The sequence below is a fragment of the Pinus tabuliformis genome, chromosome 3_1, assembly GCF_031772625.1.
Source record: "Pinus tabuliformis cultivar Carrire ecotype Pingquan chromosome 3_1, CPIR1, whole genome shotgun sequence".
Classification (NCBI taxonomy): Eukaryota; Viridiplantae; Streptophyta; class Pinopsida; order Pinales; family Pinaceae; genus Pinus; species Pinus tabuliformis.
Window position 1 is genome coordinate 300,909,303 of NC_142301.1, and position 20,142 is coordinate 300,929,444.

General features: G+C 36.8%; 1 pseudogene; it reads right to left on the bottom strand.

Moving 5' to 3' along the window:
• Positions 1 to 20,142, bottom strand: part of LOC149186972 (mogroside I-E synthase-like) — a 55,609-nt pseudogene that overhangs the window by 12,831 nt on the left and 22,636 nt on the right.

The following is a 20,142-nucleotide window of genomic DNA, read 5'->3' on the forward strand; positions in this document are numbered from 1 at the left end:
ACACGGGAAAATAGAATTGATAAGTCAAAAGTTCTCTTGGGATCGATCCAAGTGCAAATCCATGTAGGACCTTTTTAAACAAAAAGTTGAAAAGGCACCCCAAAAGCTCAAATGTACAGTGCTCCAATCAACAGGTGTCTACTACACTTGCAGAGGATGACAAAAAAAACTACTTTCGTAAAGTCCCAAGAGACCTAATTTCAAGTGAAAATCAAAATCAGTGTGGCAAAATACAAAAATGGGAAAATAATCAAACTAATTATTGACGTACCTTAACCACATTTTGTCATTAAACCTTACCTAACTAAGCTATAAAGTTGGGTCAGCATTTCATCCTTGGCTTTCTCAACTTGACAAAGCACCACAGCCTACAAATCATCAAATAATCAATTCAAGTATCATGGACTGAATAAACACTAAGATTCTGTATGGTTGTATTGTGTGTTCATCCACATGGATGTCTTACTTTGGGAACATTTGCAGCAAGACTATTCATAACAACTTCCACATAACCACAGAATTCTTGAGCCATCATTCTGAGCTCCTCCTCCGGATTTACAGGCCTTCTTACCATGGTTTCCTAGATTATAAACAAGAAAATCAAACTGAGGTTGAATATTAAGTTGGGAAATAATTTTTCTATTCTCATCGTTGTATATGGTCATGGTCCCCTAGGCTAAAATGTGTATTGATTCTTAAATTATTTAATAGAGAACATTTTTATTATGTACATGTGCAACTTACGATGGAACTTTATGTGCTTCATTGCCTATATGCAAGTGTTTCAATACAAGCTATAGTTGTTCACGATTATACTTTGGGTTACATAAAGTAGTCTTGGCCTCTGGCCAGCTAAATATTGCCTACCCTCTACCTTATATCTATTTAATTTTTAACAGTGGAAATAGTTTTTCTTGAAGATCAAAGAAAACTCAAAGGATGTTAGTCCTAGCTGAAAGCAAAGACTAGCAATCTATTTTCATTTTCTACTAAATAGTTCTCTACTAGAGAAACCAAATTTTTGGGTTACCTGTAATTATTCATAAGTTGAACAATTTTCCAACAGCACAATGCCTACTTATCTGCAATATAATTGTCCAGCATAAAATAATGTAACTAGCATGCATTTGAATGTAGTTTACTAATTTTTTAACCTTAAACAGACATGTGAGTACTCGATAACATAAATAACAAAATAAATATAACATGTCCTCCTACTGACACAAGATGTGAATTGATACTCTGTTTCAATTTCTGAGATGAGAGAATTACTTATGAGAATATTTAAGATATCTGCACATTCTGACTGAGGTGGAATTCATCGAATGTTTAAGTTCCCTCCCTTCCTTCAGAAAACCCAAACAACAATCATTTATCGGTCACCCGAAGGATGAAAATATAGATCCACGGACAAAAAAGTAAAATATTAAACAATATACCTAGCTGGTGGGCACGTGAAGCAGATGATAATTACTATTGAAAACACTATAAGTCCCATCCATTTATTCAATTCCATGATCTTGACATGCCCATGCCCTATCCATTTTTTCTGCCGGAAAAATAAATAAATAAATAAACACTTCAAAAAATAGAAAACCATTCGAATCAGATGTATGAAATCAAATATTGTTAATGATTAACATATAACATCACAAAATAGATAGAACAATGTCAAGTTTCTTGTACAGTCCAATCATAAGGTGCTTTAGAATAACAATTTAACATCTGGTAGAGTAGATGAAATGAGAATACTATGAATAGAAATATCTGCAAACAAAATCCATGAAACATTCTTCTTTCTCATAGCATACCAAGAGCCATTCATGGATATGCTCATGATCCCATGGTGTTTATCAACTACTATGATTCCTTCTGACATACATACCCCACTCTCAACACTTCTAATCAATGAATATGGTTGGTTAGAACTTTGTGAAACGAATCAGGAAAAATTTCTCTAATTAATTTAGATGTAAGGTATCAATCCACACGTACCTGGTCATCTGGAAATAATATATTGATGTGCAAAGCAGCTCACAAATCACAACATATCTATTTCATGCCCTGCAAAAACTTGTAAACTCAACCACTGAGATAAAATAATGAAATTAAACAGCATTTTGAACTGTTAAAAATAGAAGGAACGAAGGCCAAGTACTATGTAATCCACATAGTCCACCAAGTGAAAAGGCTAGCTGGCCTTGACCTGCATCTGTGGCTCTAGGAATATCAGTCACTATCCTGAGTGAGATCACCAATACAAAAACAAAAATTATTATTTATTCAACCTATTGACCATTATCTTAAAACAACTGTAAATAACCTAGTAGAATCCAACATAGTTCCATTTAATCTAACATAAGAATGTACAAATCTATCTAATCCGCAAGAATATCAGTTCCATTTAATCTAACCTAAAGATAGTATAAATCTATCTAAACCTAGAAAATATCACACCTCAATGCTTAAAAGTGAGTATTTAAAAAAACTAACGAAAAAATCTCGTTCAAGAGTTTATCACCTTAGGTAAAAACAACTAAAAAAGTAAAACAATTAAAAAAACTAAAAAAGTAAAACAAAACAAATTAACCTCACGAGCTAGAAGAGACTAATCTTCACTAAACCTAAAACAAAAAAAGTTTAGACCTAAAATGATTCATCTTAACTTCATGTTATCTTTAAGATGACGAGAACAAAAAAATTACTAAAACAAAAAATATTAACCTAGTAAACTAGAATACATTAATCTTCATCAAACCTATTAAAAAAGCATCTTAATCTCAAAGAATATATCAACTTAAGCAAAAGACAAGATAAAATAAATAAATAAAACATCTTAACCTAATACACTATGATAGATTTTTCTTAACCATTAAAGTCCACAAAAATCCATGATGTATTAAAGCCAGATGAAAATTAGAGTAGATCCAACTGAACTACGATTTATCCATCAACCAGCTGCAAACCTCAAAGAGATACCAAATTATAAGAAAAAATATGAATAAACTCCCATTACCAATACCAACTAGCATTATATCCATCTTTATCAATCTATTTTTAAGCTGGGTGCAAAGTTCACTGAAATACCAAATTTAAAGAACTACCAGACAAAGCATAACAAATTGATAAATGAAAACAGCGCAGACTAACTGGAAAATTGTAAGACATTGATATGTAAAAGCACAACCAAATAAAAAGCAGGTACATGATCCAGAGGTTTACTTTTTCATTTCAATTTAGAATAATAAAAACCATTTGCAAAACTGCTATAACAGAAAATAATTTTTGAACTGAATTGGACAGAAAAAACACATCTAAGGATGGCACATGCATTTTTCAGCAGATTTGCAGCAACCTTGGCTCAACCATATATTAACAGCCAAGTTGGACACTAAATTGGTGTCTGATCTCATCCACATAGCAATTTGACTACTAAATTCTACCATACATGTTAGGGAACCTATCTACTTTTTGTACATTGACGAATCAACCAAATCTGAATCTGAATCTACTGAAAACTTCAAAATATGTATCATAAAAGTAGCGTAGGGTTTATTGTCCATTATCCAAAACTTCTTCAGAATCTCAATTGCTTACTTACCCGTGTTCGAGGACCAGCTCACCTCAACTCAGCCAAACCTCCAAGACCAAGAAATAATACATGTCAAGTTCACTAGCCAGTTTCTTATTGCACCATGGGATAGAGTTTTTCAAACTAACTGTTAGGACCAGGTAATCTACATACAACACAAATATAAGAATATCAAATTTATCATAATCAAACAAATAATAAAATTTGGACTTGAAACAGTCTTAGTGATGCCCATAATCTATAAGTACTCATAAATCCATGAGTACCAAGCATAGGAGGCTACTTTAGCCTAGAAAGAGACTTCTTCAACTTGCACACATGGGTATCCCATCCTAAAAAAGATATTATATTTGAACCCAAGCTGAAACAAAACCATGAATCACTCTTCCTGCCACTCGCGTCTCTGGCCCTGTCAAAATCCACTAAAGCATGCAGCAGCTCAAAGCACTGTGCCAGTGTGCCCTTTAAGTACCTCACATACCTTAGACCATGGAGCATATTTGCAGCAACCTTAGCTCAACCATATATTAGCAGCCAAGCTGGACACTAAATTGGTGTCTGAGCCCCCCTTGTTTGTGAGACAAGGGATCTCATGCACACAACAATTTGACTGCTAAATTCTACGAGATATGTTAGGGAACCTATATACTTTTTGTACGCTGACGAATCAACCAAATTTGAATCTTAATATATTGGTAACTTCAAAATATGTATCATAAAAGTAGCCTATGGTTTATTGTCCATTATCCGTAACTTCTTCAGAAACTCAATTGCTTACTTACCCCTATTCGAGGACCACCTCACCTCAATTCATCCAAACCTCCAAGACCAAGAAATAACACATGAGGTGTATGTCCTTCATGTCAACTTCACTTGCCAGTTTCTTCTTGCACCATGGGATAGAGTTTTTTAAACTAAATTTTAGGACCAGGTCATCTACATACAACACAAATATAAGCATATAAAATTGATCATAATCAAACAAATAATACAAGTTAGGACCTGCAACAGTCTTAGTGATGCCCATAATATGTAAGTGCTCATCAAAAAAACAAAGTATCTTTAAAATTTGTTTTGTTGCACACATAATTAGTTTATGTTTGGACCCTCACAACCTAGTGTGCTCCTTAGAAGCTAGAGCGATGCATGTTCAAGTTATTCAAATTTAACACATATCAATCCTTTTTGTCCTCTTTTTGGGAGGCGCTACATTAATTGTGGGTGTGGAATGCTCATCACATTGAACACCCTCCTCATTATTGTTGGCATTATGATACAAGTGTTGTCCTTGATGGCAACTCACTCAGAGGTATGATACAGGTGATGGCAACTCAATCAGAGGACAGATCTTAGTACATCAGGTCAAGAGAGAGATATATGCAGGTTAAACTTGATGAAAGCGCGTATACACGCGGGTGAGGAGAAAAAAAGGTGCGTATGCATACACACACATGTTCACAGAAGGAAAGGCGTGTACATGTTTGAAAACTAAGTATTGGTCCGTGGTATTTGGTCCAAAGTGTTGACCCCAGGTATTGGGTCCAAGGTATTGTTTCTACATGGTTTTGGACCATGGTATTGAGAGAAGCCTAAACCTATATAAGGAGAAGATCATTAGGCCAAGGGAGGTGTGGAAGTAATGAATGTTTGATGAAGTGTGGAGATCCAGTATGCTAGTTATGGGTATGTGATGCTTGGCTCGATCTGAATCAAGTTGGAAATGGTAGCAAAGGTATAAGTAATAATCTTTAGATCTGTACGTGGGTTCTCTGTAGTGAAAGCGTGTGTACGTGCGATTTTGACATAGTCAAGTAGCGTATGCATTATGAGATTTGATGTTTCAGGTTGTTGTCTTAGTGGTTGTTGCAGAGTTCTAGGCTCTGGTCTGTGTTCTGGTAACTGTGTTTTGATGACAGGGTTTCAGTGATTCAGTATTAGGTGATTTAGAGATTGATGATGCAGGTATAGTTGATGATTGTCTTAGAGTGGTGATTGTTTTGTATTTATGGATCCAGTCTGAAATTTATGAAATGTGGTCCCTGGAAGAAAAGAAAAGCTTGTAGGCTTCTATAGGCCAGCACCTACGTACTAGTACTTCAGTTAGTACGAGAGCTAAGGGGGTTGTAGCTCCCTTCCAAGAGAGGCTGGAGAACAAGAGAAGGTTGTAGCCTTCTGTAGGTAGAAGCCTGCGTACTGGTATAAGACTGCACTAGTACATAAATATTGTAAAAAGAAGTTTCTTATTAAAGGAAGAAAGAGACAGATTGCAGCAGGTGGTTTTCACCCACATTAGGTTTCCACCTTATATCATGGTGTTCATGTGTGCTCCTTATGTGTGATGATCTGTTCTATTTTACTGCACCTGTTTATTTTTAATATGGTTAATAATGTTCTGATGCACTCATTTGAAGATCAACTAATTGAATCATAAGTTTACTGGATATACGCTAGTTTCATTAAACATAGTTGCGTATATACGCGAGTATCCTTAACTGAAGTAGTGTATATGAATCTGAATGTGGAAATGAAAAAGTTAATATTGATTATAATACTGATTCACCCCCCCACCCCCCCCCCCCCCCTCTCAGTATTATTTCCAACATAAGGAAGCAGTATCTGGAAAAGGAAGAACAACATCAGGTTGAGGTAAATATCTTAAAAAGTAAATTAGAATAAAGGATAAACTGTTACGATTTCAAGATAGTACTAAGATTTTGGATGACATTCTTGGTAGTCAAATATCCCCTACTATAAAAACTAGTCTTGGCTTTTATGAATCTGTTGAAGGTGAATCTAGCTCACAAGGTGAGGCAAGGAACTCTAATAAGAATTCTGAAATGCTCAACAAAGAGATGAGAGGACAACCTCATCAACAACCAAGGAAAGAAATTCCTCAAATAAAATCCTTTACTCCTAACTATGGAAGTGATAGATGATTAATTTCTCCATTGACTAATGTTGAATGTTATGTATGTCATAATCTTGGACATGTTGCAGCCAGATGCAGAAGTAGAATGGTTCAAGACTGTCACACAAGATCATCACATTCCAGGTACTCCAAAGGATATTGTTTTACATGTAATATGTTTGGCCACAAAGCAATTGATTGCAATTGAAGGAACATAAATCATGTAAGATGTTATGCATGTAACAAGTTTGGACATAAAGCAAGGGAATGCAGGAGCAAAATTCAAACTCCAAAGCAAGAGGATTATACATCATCACAATTCCAGGTATTGAAGAAGACAGAATTAGAGACAGAAAGGTGTGACATAACTCAGTTAGCTAACATAACAGACACAGGGGAAACTAAAAGTGAAGACCTTCAGTATTCCATTTTACATACGTTGATATAATAAAGATAAGTCGCATATATACGCGATCTAGAGGCTGTAGAGTCGCGTATATGGAGCTCAGAAGAAAAAGGCGATAGAACGGACTCAGGAAATGGTTCGGTCATGGTAAATGATGGTTGGCACAGGCTCAGGGGGAGCATATACTTAAATAATGCATTGTTGGCATTATGGTTAGAAGTCTTTGGTGATGATGCTTATGAGGCTAAATGATACATCTTGTTGTTTGATCAAAGGAATGGTATTGTAGGTTTGGATGCTAATGCTTATGGTGCAGATCATATATGGTGTATGATAGTGGCTAATAACTATCATGGTCTTGAATGGATTGCTGGTCTTTGTTATAAAGACCTTGCATGTGCTCAGGGGGAGCATGGACGGATTGGTACATCTTGGCATTTACAAAGGGGGATCCCAATCAAAGATTTCAATGGGTACTCAGGGGGAGTATGGACAGCAGAGGGAGAGAACTTCTTGGTCTACCCTTTTCCCTTGATGTCAAAGGGGGAGAATGACTTGGTGTGGTGGTTTCCATCAAGTCCAAAGGGGGAGATTTTTGGCATTATGATACATGTGTTGTCCTTGATGGCAACTCACTTAGTGGTATGATATAGGTGATGGCAACTCAATCAGAGGACAGATCTTAGTACAACAGGTCAAGAGAGAGATATACGTAGGTTAACCTTGATGAAAGCACGTATACATGCGGGTGAGAAGAACAAAAGGCACGTATGCGTACACACGCAGGTTCACAGAAGGAAAGGCGCGTACATGTTGGAAAACTAAGTATTGGTCCGTGGTATTTGGTCCATGGTATTTCGGTATTGGTCCGTGGTATTTAGTCTGAAGTGTTGACCCAAGGTATTGGGTCCAAGGTATTGAGAGAAGCCTAAACCTATATAATGAGAATATCAGTAGGCCAAGGGAGGTGTGGAAGTAATGAATGTTTGATGAAGTGTGGAGATCTAGTATGCTGGTTATGGGTATGTGATGCTTGGCTCGATCTGAATCAATTTGGAAATGGCAGCGAAGGTATAAGTAATAATCTTTAGATCTGTATGCGGGTTCTCTCTAGTGAAAGCACGTGTACATGCGGTTTTGACACAGTCAAGTAGCCTATGCATTATGAGATTTGATGTTTCAGGTTGCTGTTGATCCTAGTGGTTGTTGCAGAGTTCTAGGCTCTAGTCTGTGTTCTGGTAACTGTGTTTTGATGATAGGGTTTCAGTGATTCAGTATTAGGTGATTTAGAGATTGATGATGTAGGTATAGTTGATGATTGTCTTAGAGTGGTGATTGTTTTGTATTTATGGATCCAGTCTGAAAATTTATGAAATGTGGTCCCTGGAAGAAAAGAGAAGCTTGTAGCCTTCTGTAGGCCGGCGCCTACGTACTAGTACTTTAGCTAGTACAAGAGCTAAGGGGGTTGTAGCTCCCTTCTAGGAGAGTCTAGAGAACGAGAGAAGGTTGTAGCCTTCTGCAGGTAGAAGCCTGTGTACTGGTATAAGACTGCACCAGTACATAAATATTGTAAAAATAAGTTTCTTATTAAAGGAAGAAAGAGACGAATTGTAGCAGGTGGTTTTCACCCACATTGGGTTTCCACCTTATATCATGGTGTTCATGTGTGCTCCTTATGTGTGATGATCTGTTCTATTTTACTGCACCTGTTTATTGTTAATATGGTTAATAATGTTCTGATGCACTCATTTGAAGATCAACTAATTGAATCATAAGTTTACTGGAGATACACTAGTTTCATTAAACACAGTTGCGTATATACACGGGTATCCTTAATTGAAGTAGCGTATATGAATCTGAATATGGAAATGAAAAAGTTATTATTGATTAGATAATACTGATTCACCCCCCCCCCCTCTCAGTATTATTTCCAACAATTATTTCTTTCTCCCATTCATTGAAATTCAACATTGGTTTCCTGCCAAGGTCCAGGAATCACTATTGGATGATTTTGTGCAACAAGCAAATCATCATGTGCTTGTATCTCCTCCCCATGCTCACTCGCAGATGTTTCACCTGATTCCTATACACAACACACTTTAACTTGTTATAATAACATTAAAACCTCCAATTGATTTATTGCATTATTCATATAATATTATAAAAAACTAACCCCAGATCCATAACCAGTAATTAATTTTTCCCCTCAATTTATCATGTGTTGGCGAAGACCTTGGGAACCATGTAATAAAGCATATTTTAGGTCTTCCTCTGAAGGTTCCTTTTGAAACTGGTGAACCTACATTAACAAAGATAATCATATCTATAAAGTAAAATAGCTAATAAGATACAATTAACTCAACGTGACCATGGTTACTTTGCCTGAAATAGAAAATATAATAGATGGAAATATCACTTACCATACCACCACGAATACTATTATATCCACCAGAGCCTAATTTGTGAGATCCAATTTTTGACACCCTAGCTTGGGTTGCTTTTCTTGTATCTCGTAGGCATCTCTTATCTCCTCCTTGTCCAGATGGCATATAGTTTGGATTTCTAAGGACTTTCCTCTTAAAATTGGCATCTTTCATAAGTTCATCCCACGTCACTTGGTCTGTGATCCAAGCTGGACGTGGATACATCAAGTTTTTTGTCAACTTTGTCCTTAAATTAGACCTCTTTGAGTGCATTTATTTACTTGCAATCTATAAAATAAGTTCCTTATCAAATCCAGGAATACCAAATGCTATTACTACATCTTTAAATAGTTACTCTTTTTTGGAATTGGCTTGTTTCCTCCAATCCATTTGGATGGTATTTCCAAATAATTTTTCTGCACGACGAAAAATAAAGTGATAAAATTTCAGCCCTATTTCATCCTTCAAGACATTTCCTTCTGAAGTGAGCAAGATTGTAACTTCTTGCATTCCTTTTGTGGTCACCGATGATATTGTTGTAGTCTTGGGGATTGATGAAGGTTACCTTATAGATAAATTAGGTATTGTGTCACTTACTTCCTGCATTTACAATGAAATTGTGGAACTATTAAGAACCCAACCAAAATATGAAATTATTTTTCATTTCTAAAATAATGATCCTAAACATAACAAATGAAATTATAAAAAAAAATAAAATAATTTTACCTGTTGATCTCTTGTAGGAGCTACACTCTCCAACAATGACATTTCCCATAACTGAATTTGTTCAATTATTTCTTGTATGATTTGAACATTTGTAGGAATATCTAGTAGCAGCCTTAACATTATTGTTTGTGAGTCTATAAGACTCCTCAAAGAAACTTGTTCTGGTCCTGGTGGGAGAATGCTGACTAGACCCACATTAGATGTAGAGGGCATGTTATGGGGTTCTGGTCTAGGTGTAATGGCATAACATGACCCTCTATACCAACAGATTGTGTAAAGGGCATGTTATGGGGTTCTGGTCTAGGTCTAGATGGCATAACATGACCCTCTGTACCAACAGATTATATACTTGTTGGAGTCACCCTAGAAACATCCTGCAAGGCACAAATATAAATAATAAGATGGAATAACAGATGAATAATGTTGAAATATGTAACTAGGTTCGGTCTTCATAATGACATATCTAATCACAATTCTATGTAATTTATGTAAAAAAAGGAAAAAGAAGATTATTTTTGTTATGACTAAGGCATGGGTTTCATGAACACATGAAGAAGCAAGTACCATTACAGAATGACAATATCTCAAAAGACTCATTAAAAGAAGGTCATGAAGGTGGCAAATGATCAATGAAATGTATAGTAAAGTTGCAAATAATCATGGCAACCAAAATACTAATCAGTACAAATAGGTGTCCATGAGGTATGTATAATATTTTTCTTTTGAAGGGTCCATCATAAGATGTAGTAGGGTTGAATTTATGGGTTTATATTTTAAGAAATACCCTAGTGTTTAGAAACCTTAATCTTAAGGTATTTGTTCCCTATGACTTGATTTCTAGGGCATGGGATAAACTATAGAATGACATAAAGGGAAAAGAGTATGATCTAAGGTTTGAATTTAAGAAACCCTAAAAAGGCCTCTTGATTACATAAAAACCCTAAAAACGTAACTTGGCATCATGTTCTGGAATAATATATTGCTTGGGTTACTTGTTAAAATAGTATTGTATGTAGAAGAAGAAAAAAATGGATGGGGTGATCCATTTGAAGGCATGATGTAGCTCTTCGTAACACCTCATAAATCATGGAGTCGTTGTGAATTTTTTTTATTAAGTATATGCCCTAGATTTCTCAACAAATAACATAATCAAACTCACATAAATAAATGGTTGAATCTTACATCTTGCATAACATTAGATGTATATGGGGGCATTAATGATCCTTGCATGCCAACATTGCTTGTATTGAGGGGCATAAATGAATCCTGCATGCCAACAAAATGCATGCTTAGTAAAAAAACAAATATTAAAAAATATATATAGTGAAATAAGTTAACTAAATGCACAAAAATATTGATCAAGTTTTACCACTATCATTACCTTAGATGTTTTATAAGGTGTTATAGGGGTTGGAATGACTTTAGCGATTGCCTGCATTCCACAAACATAAATTAGCATAATATAATAAGGAATATAAGACAATTGAACATATAAAAGACAATATTCAAGCTTACCTCATGCATCATCATAACAGTGTCTTGCCCTCGTGCATTTGTTAACATTTCCATAAAAGTAGTGAATATCATTGAATCCCCCATAGTAGCATCGGTAACACCCATGGGTACATTCTTAAAAAAACACATAATAACATAAAAATAAGAAAACCTTGATCAAAAAACCAACAAGAAAATAGAATCGGTAACACCAAATATGTGTTGAGTGAGCATTGAAGATCTTTCCAACACTTTGAGGCAAGCTTATCAGAGTGTTCCAACAAGAATTTAACTAGTCACAAACAAAATTTTGAAGTATCATTTTAAAGTTATATCTAAAAACAAATCCAACCTCTAACTAAATCAACAACATAAATAATACAAATACCAAAAGCAACATAAATACATGGTCTGCCATTTTGTATAGAATAATGTAATAGAAATCTATGAAGAAAATTTTGTGGACACTAGTTAGGAACATTACATAAATAAATGTTGAAATATATGACAACGTGTAAAACCATAAAATTATTCTAAAATATGTTGGTTTAAACTTCTATGCATGTAAGACTAATTTCATTGATGAGTTCTTTGGATTATATTACAAAGGGTAATGCACTGTCTTAAATTGTTGTCGCATAATGCAAAGTAATCTCTGTAGAATATCTCCTTGCTGGCTATAAACATTACTTAACTATATCATTGCAGCCACAATCAACTCCAAACCAGACCTCGCTTTCCTCAAAACCCAAGACCATACCTCAAGATGATTTGCTGCCACATAAAAACCTTAGGGGTGATTCGTTGCCACAAACAATCCCTTATAGGTGGTTCGCTGCCACAATTGATACATCAGGGATTATCTATTTTCATGAACAGTGCCTCAGAGGTATCTTTCTATCTCAGAATTGCTTCATAGACATATTGCTGCCACAGTGAAGCCTCAGATTTAATGCGCTGCTATAGATAATGCCTTAGAGATAGGCTAATTCCTCAGATAATGTCTCAGGGATGATTCGCTTCCCAGATAATGCCTCAAGATAGTTTGCCACCACAGTTAGTGTCTATTCGATCATTTATATAACAACATTTAGAAGTTGGATTAAAGTGAGATATTTTAGAAAATTAAATGAAAGTCTGGTTGGTTGACTCTCTGCAATTATGGATTGAAACCAGCGAGGTTCCATATATGGTGCTCAAAAACTACACAGTGTTCCTAAAAAACAAGCATCATTTTGTTTATATTAAACTGTGAAATCAACATTTGAAAAGCAATGCATATGAAGCATATTAAGCATGCATGGAAACTACTAATTGGAGTCCAAAGCATTATTATGGTAGATGAAGCGAGATGGTGTTCTACCTTAGAAGAGCACCAATATGCAATAAAGAACCCTGAAATATGCTTGGAAAATGAAAAGATATAAAATAATGTAGAACACTGGTGGAAGAGCGGGTATAAAAACTCAGAATTATGTTTAACCCTCCAATATAGTTAACCACACATGGAATAAGTGAATTCAAATGAATGACAATGCAGTGAATGCCCATGAACTCTGGTTTCATCAATTCATGAGTAAATGTTGGTGTGGGATTAAACCAAATAATGCCAATTTCGTGCCTCACACTTCTCAAAGACCCAAGCTACAAATATCATGGCTTGGTATTATACCTATGCATAGATTTGTAGAGATTTGAGATGTTAAGAGGAGAATCAATCATATTTCCATAACACCCCTCTAGAACCTATTTCATGCTAATGAATTAGAGTCTAGTGCCAAACACATCATCACATATCCAAGCAAAAGATCATCCCAATGCATCTCCTAGAATGGTCGATATCAAGTGACTTAATGTTGCCATTCATTGCACAAAAGTTGAAATATATAACAATGAGCCAATGGGGCGTGCATTTTCGTAAAAGGATGACCTCATTTCTCAAAACATACCCAAAGGAACTAGGATTGTTACAATGTTGTATGTTGGGTTAGGGTGCAACACTATCATTTTATAAGACACAATTGCATATAAAAGGTTATACTCCATGGGATACATAAAGAAAATTCCTTTTCTTGTCTTAATTAGAAAGGAGACAGTTTTTCATTGACAAGAAATAATTGTTATTTAGAAAGGAGGCATCATCCAATGAAGTTCGAGATGGTGAAGAATGCACCATATAGTACATTTTAGCTACTTATGTTCAGGAAAATCCCATCTCACTTGTTAATAATGAAACTCACGAGTATGGGTTTAAGAATTTAGATGCAATTAAAAGATATCAAGATCATGTAGTTGAAAAAGAAGAGCAAATTGAACAGGTTTACAAAAGTGAAAATCATGATGATGAAGAACGAAAATCACATAAGAATTATAACAATAGCCAAAATGATGGTTTTCCCATGTTGTCTAATGTAGTTTCTTTGAAATTTGGAGATCATCAACTGATTCATTCATCATACGATGAACCTCAAGAAGCTTATGAGAATATTTGAGTTTCAGATGTTGGTCTACAACCTCATAACTTAGTTATTGAGGATGAAGTTCATGAAGACAAATTTCATTATTCAGAGTCCAGATGATGACAAACAGTTTTATGGCCTTGATGAATTGTATGGTTCAAAAGTGGATAGTGTGTCTAGTATGTATGAGCCAATGCTTAGTGTTTCCCAGCATGCAGGTGAGTCATCTCATTACAAGGTTGATTGGATTCATGTCTACACACAAATAGAGAGTGATACTTCAAAGAAGAAGTTAAGTTGTTCATTTAATTATAAAGAAACAGAACCAGACACGGCTCAGGAAATTGTTGATAATAATCCCCAATGCCTACATCTATACCATGAAAATAATCCCAATTCCTACAGCTATACCAATGAATACAGCTACGCAAGGAAAATAATACCAATGCCAACATCTTTGCAAGCGAAATACATCAAATTGAAAGGAAAATACCTGTGGCAAATAAACCCTTTGTTGTCTTCCTTGAAACTTCTAGCTCGGCTTCGAGTTCCTTTGCAAAATAATAGTGAAAGCTGCCCCAGCATATAAAAACTAAAACAATTTAGCACCAAAATTTTTTTCGGCCTCTACACCAAAAACGTTTCGGTCATTTCAGCTATCTTGTTTCCATTTTAAGATTGCCTAGCCCGCTGTTTCCTGCTATTTCCTGCCCATGTCTCCCACTTTTCGTAAGAATGAGGGTCTTAATATCTATCTCCCGCCACCCACGAATAAATGAGTATGTACTCTATTGCCATTGGGCCTCATGCCCTTAATGCCCATCACAGAAACCCTAGTCTCGTGGCTCTCAAACATTTCTGTTTTTTTGTCTCTCCATTTTCTCGACAAACCCTCCATTGCAATGGGGAAAACGAGGAGGAAGGTTTTGTTGATGACGAGGAGGAAGGTTTTGTTGTAGAAGCAAAGGTGTCGGTTCATTGCAGTGTGGAGGAAGGTTTGGTTGATGAAGATGCAACACCATTTTCCAGTGGATTCGTAATGGAAAGTCATGGCAGGAATCAGGCAGGGAATGGAGTAGTTTTTCCAGGCCCACGTTGGATTCCGTTCCATAAATTCCTCCCAAAAGCCCAATTTCTCATGCTGTCTAGAGAATCCCTCTGGAAAAAATCGAGGCAATTCTCTAGCCATCTCTTAGCACAACAGAAACAAAGTGACATTGGTGTGGCACTGTCACCATCTTCGTGAATCTGCAAACATTTCTCAATCTTTTTCGTTCCTCTGTTCCTTGCAAAAACCCTCTATGTTCCTTGAAACCATCTATCTTTTTCGTTCCTTTGTTCCTTACAAAAACCCTCTCTATTACTTGAAACCCTCTATCTTTTTCATTCCTCTGTTCCTTGCAAAAACCCTCTCTATTCCTTGAAACCCTCTATGTTCCTGCAATTGTCAGGCCATAACTAGTATGCGAGATGCCAAAAAAGATCTAACCAATTTAGAATCATACCATGCACCAGGAAAAACAGAAAGGGAAAGGCCATACACCAGACTAAAGATGGCCAGGCATAGCTACAAGGATAAAAACTAAGATCCACTTGTCTAGACAGGAAACATTAATGGTAGACTAAGACCAAAATGATGTTATGAATCATGAAGGCATCTTACCTGAAAAACAAAAGACACGCGTAGGGTAGCTGGACATAGGGAATGCCATGCGCAGAGACATGGGCCGTATCCATAAATCAAATGTAGAGAGATATTCCACATTCAAAGCCACGCGCCGAGAGATGGTTCAAGGCATAAGGCCTCGCACAGAGCAGAAGAGTTCTCATGTACTTGTGCTTCAACTTCCATTTTCACTCAAACAACTTTATCCATTGCTGTGAGCCACTAAAATCCTACAATTTGGATGTGTACACATGCTCTCAAAGATAGCATTAACTGATAAACACTTAATTAAATAAGTTTATTTAACAACTATAGAATAGTAAATAAATAAATAAATGAATATTTATGTTTATAAATAAATAAATAGGAATAAATAAATAAAAATTTAACCAATATTATAATAAAACCCCTTTACATTTCCCTAATGATTTATTAAGTTAATTTATCAACCATAGAATAATATGTAATAAAAATAAAATAGAATAACATTCTTAATATTAAATAAATTAATTTAATAACTAAAGTAAATCTTTCTTTACTTATCCCTAGTATATAAATCAATAAAGAATTAAATATATTAATAACCATAGAATAATATATGAATAAACTTTTTCTTTAATTTAACATATTTTTATTTTGGAGTCAAGAGGGTTTTGAAACGCGCACTCTGCTCCCGCCATCGCCTGCAAACATTAGGTCTGAACCGATCTTCGGCCGCTTAGGATGGCCCCTCTGGATGCTTTGCTAGAGGAGGCAACTCACCAACATGCCTTCTCTGCCTTGATCAAGTCCATGCCTCCTTAGCGAGCTCGCCCTTCAGTCTCAAAGTTCGTGAAAAAACTTGATGGGTTACAGGAAGTTTCTCTCCCTCCAACTTTGCCTAGAATGGCTACTCTTGCCTTGGCAGAAAAAGGACTTATTGGGTAATTTATAGGACTTTGGCCCTCTCCAAAAGAAATCTAGAGGTGGGTGGAAAGGAATTGGACAAATAAAATACAAGGGAAAATCTCGATCAGATTTTGTCGAAAGGGATATTTTACATTTCATTTTTAGACAAAGGAAGACAAGGATTTAATCTTCTATAATGGGCCTTATTTCATGGATTTCGGAGGTTTATATTTAAACAAATGGACTCCATGTTGAAAATGCAACAAGATGATGGAGCTTAGTGAAAAGAAGTCACCTTCACTAAGTGGGCCCGCAGGCTATTTTTGGCGAAAAGTCTATTTTTAGACTATGTCTATTTTTAGACATATGGATCATGGTCTATGAGTTGCAGGATGCTATTTTTGGATGATTAGTCATGTTGGTAAAAATAGACGGACTTCTATTTTTAGACATATGGGCGGAGTCTATTTTTAGATTGCCAGGCTAAAAATAGAACAGTTGAATATTATTAGCTCTTAATAATATTTGGACTATAAACATTATCTTATCCTCTTGGAGCACTTCAGTTCGAGCTACGGATGTGGCACATGCAGCTGTAAAAAGGAAATACACTTTTCTTATGGGTCAGTTGAGCTATTTCATGATGGACTTCAGTTAGAACTCAAGTGATTGAGTTTGGTGGAGTTGATTAAGGAGTTGATGGAGTTGTGTTCAGTTTGACTTGGTTGAACTAGCTGTATTTAGTCTAACTGTAGAATACACTAGTGATGAGTGGTGTAAATTAATTATTAGTTAAATCACTAATTATTAACTCATAAAGCAACTAAATAATACATCATTTAACTCAGTGCATGGACAGTTCAGTGGAGACAGGTGTTAGAGGTGAGTGAAAGGGCAAGACAGCTGTCAGTTGTGACTATAGTTGTTCTTGAGATTTGCACAATCAATGGATTGAGTATTTCCAATGAGGATTGCATGGTTCAGCCAAGGGAAATACGAGTTTGGATCAGCCATTATCATCTATTCTCATGCAGGATTGCGCAGTGGAGGCAGGCAAGCAGCGGAGGAGATTTGAACCTGTGATTGATTCAGATCTAAGCTAGTTTTGTGTGTAACAGGTGGAGATAGTACTGAGTACTTGTGAGGAGTATTGTGCTATGTATTGTTACATGTTCTCAATCAATATAATATACAGATAGTTGGGGGTTTTCAGCTGTATGCTTTCCCCGGTTACATACTGTGTTAATGTGCGCATGCGATTGATGTTTCATTGTTTTTAATTCTGCAAAATTGATGATCCACGTAGAGGAGGTTATGTATTATGCATGCATTCCGTAATAGTGTATAATCAGGATAATCTCTATGAATAAGTGTCATATTATTCAAAATTTCTACATGGTATCAGAGCAGAGTTGATCATTAGATCTATTATTTAGAAAGTGTTTACATTTGATTTCTTCAAGCGGAGTCTGTAATCAGGCCAGGTAGCCTCTGGATTCATCCTTCTTTTGGAAGCTGAGATATCTGGTAAAATCCCATACAGTCAATCTCTGTACAAGAAATACTTTGTTCTCACGAATTTTAGATCAGAAGCGGTTGAGTTTTGAGCTGGTGGAATTCGAATTTGCAGCAGTGTTTTCTTGGTGTCAAAGTTGAAATGTCTTTCAATGGATTGCGATTGGAGTATGCTCTTGAGGACAGCTCGAATTATATTGCATGGAAAGACGGGATGGAGGCGGTTTTAGATGACAATGGGTTGAAGGATTTCATAGAGGCTGAGGTCCCAAAGCCTACTGATACTGCTCAAGTTGAGGTTTGGCAAAAGAAGACAACAAAGTGTCAAAGGATTCTATTGGAGGGCGTGAAGGATCACATTGTGTCTAGCCTGCATGGAAAGGCTTCTCCATACTTGATGTGGAAAGCTTTGACAGATCTATTCCAAAGCAAGAGCGACCAGAAGAAGTTAGCGCTCAAGGATAAACTCAAAAACATTAAGTGTGAGAATGGAGACAGTATGCCCAAGTATCTCACGAAGTTCACCCAATGCCGGGATGAGCTGGGAAGTGTGGGGGTGACTGTCGATGATGAGGAATTGGTGAGCTTGGCTCTCCTTGGTCTTCCGAAGAGTTGGCATTCCTATCAAGACTTTGTCAATGGTCGTTGGAAATTGCGAGGATGGGAGAGACTTTGGTCGGATCTTGTGCAAGAGGAGATCAAGTGGAATACCAGGGACGGATCTTCATCAAAGGCATCTGATGAAGAAAATTGTGGTTTGGCTACCAAAGCAAAGAAGGGGAAGGAGAAGGGTTCTCTTTCCAAGTCCAGCTCTTCCAATGATGGGAAGAAGGTTGACAAATCGAAAGTGTGATGCTTTCGTTGTCATGAGGTGGGCCATTATGCTTCAAATTGTCCACGGAGGTAATACAAGAAGGGATCTGGGGAAGGATCTAAAGGTGAGGCACTTGCTTCACAGTTTGAGTTGGATTTCACACTCTTTTCATGCATGGTTTCATCCATGGTGGGAAGTGGTTGGTTTCTTGACAGTGGAGCTTCTTTCCACATGACCGGTGACAAGAGTTTGTTCAGTACTTTGGAGGAGAAAGATCTCCGTATACTCATAGAGATGGGTAATGATGAGAAGTATAGTGTCTTAGGTGTAGGCACGATTATTTTTCAGAGGGAGCTTGGAGCTCACCTTACCTTGACCGATGTCAAGTTTGTACCAGGACAGAAGAGAAACTTGGTGTCGATCATGATGTTGGAAGACAGAGGCTATGATGTAGTCTTCAGTAAGGGAAATGTTTTCCTTGGACACATCATCACTAGATAGGTGAAGCAGATTGGTTCATGGGTCAAGAACCTGTATGCTCTTGAGGTTAAAGATGCATGCAAAGCCTTGAGCAGCGAGGCAACGGATTGAGACTTGATGGTTGAGAGGGAGCGTATATTACCTCTCAACATGCAGAGCCAGAAGAAGTCTCAGACGACTGTGGAGGAGCCATGGTTGGTGCAACAGCTTCAGGAGGTTGTGGAGTAGCAACAACAAGGGAAGCCGAGAGGAGATCGAGTAGAGACATCTACTCATGTAGAGACCTCCAGTAGGGGGAAACTTCGAGCCAGGTGGGCTGAAGAATCGCATGCAACCATACCTCCAAGTAGGAGGTGGGGTGATGTGGGTTGATCATCCCAAGGAGGAGGGGCAGGATCCTTGAGGTACCCAACCTCTTGGATGAGACCTTGCTATGGGAGCCCCGATGTGGAGTAGCAGGAACTGACTGATTGGGCAGAGACAAATGCGAATGGAGCGGAAGAGAGAGCGACAATGTAGGGAATCCCAGGACAGCGCATAGCTAGCAGGCTCTAGCAATGTGAGAGGCATAAGTGTTTTGCACAATGCTAGGTGGCACAGAGAAGTTTGTAATGGTGTGATATGCATGGAGATTCTGAAATAGCACAGATGTCAGAGAGGGAGCACTTGTCAGTAGCAGGTAGAGCTTCAGCATCAGAGTATGTTCCTAGCCCAACAGAGTGGTCAGTTGGGAGTGTTTTTGTTCCAAGTGTTGTTGGAGCAAGTGGACTG